The sequence below is a fragment of the Salmo salar genome, unplaced genomic scaffold (assembly GCF_905237065.1).
Source record: "Salmo salar unplaced genomic scaffold, Ssal_v3.1, whole genome shotgun sequence".
Lineage (NCBI taxonomy): Eukaryota > Metazoa > Chordata > Actinopteri > Salmoniformes > Salmonidae > Salmo > Salmo salar.
The window spans coordinates 18622-20000 of record NW_025547400.1 but is presented as its reverse complement, the minus strand read 5'-3'; positions in this window follow the sequence as shown (position 1 = coordinate 20000).

Below are 1379 nucleotides of genomic sequence, written 5' to 3'. Positions count from 1 at the left end.
TTCAGTCTACTTGTATGAGTTGACCAAAGAAGAAGAAGTTATCTCTTCTCTAATTGTTTTTACTAAATATTATTCAGTAACTGGTTCCACAGCCTTTAGTTTTGTTTTACTCAACTTTTCGCTCAAAGTGAAAACTGAACTCAATATTTTTTTTTTTAGTTACACCAAACTCAAACTCTAAAAATGAGAAAACATAGGATTTAAATTTTTTTTTTTTAAGTCAACTTAAAATTATGTGTTTGCTCAAAATTGTCCCATATGTTAATTCAACAAGAAGTTATTTATTTTGGGCATCACACACACACACACACACACACACACACACACACACACACACACACACACACACACACACACACACACACACACACACACACACACACACACACACACACAGGGGTTTTAACATTGCGCATGTTAATTTATACAGTAATTCATATTCCACATGTCTTCCAATATCTGATTTCAACTGGTTAATGCTACACTCTGCAACTTCTACGTAAAATCTCAGCTCTGTTAAAATATACACACAAAAAAGGCCGTATGTGATTTATCATGGTGATTAAGGAGTTCCATTAAAAACAGAGTAATATGACCCATCTACATTAGACAGTAAAAATAAAACAATTAACATTTCTTTACAAAAAGTAAATAAAATCAATGATGAGAGAATTGTCAGATGAAGTGATAATTGACAAAGACATGTTGGTATATATACACTGCTCAAAAAAATAAAGGGAACACTTAAACAACACATCCTAGATCTGAATGAAAGAAATAATCTTATTAAATACTTTTTTTCTTTACATAGTTGAATGTGCTGACAACAAAATCACACCAAAATAATCAATGGAAATCCAATTTATCAACCCATGGAGGTCTGGATTTGGAGTCACACTCAAAATTAAAGTGGAAAACCACACTACAGGCTGATCCAACTTTGATGTAATGTCCTTAAAACAAGTCAAAATGAGGCTCAGTAGTGTGTGTGGCCTCCACGTGCCTGTATGACCTCCCTACAACGCCTGGGCATGCTCCTGATGAGGTGGCGGATGGTCTCCTGAGGGATCTCCTCCCAGACCTGGACTAAAGCATCCGCCAACTCCTGGACAGTCTGTGATGCAACGTGGCGTTGGTGGATGGAGCGAGACATGATGTCCCAGATGTGCTCAATTGGATTCAGTTCTGGGGAACGGGCGGGCCAGTCCATAGCATCAATGCCTTCCTCTTGCAGGAACTGCTGACACACTCCAGCCACATGACGTCTAGCATTGTCTGGCATTAGGAGGAACCCAGGGCCAACCGCACCAGCATATGGTCTCACAAGGGGTCTGAGGATCTCATCTCGGTACCTAATGGCAGTCAGGCTACCTCTGGCG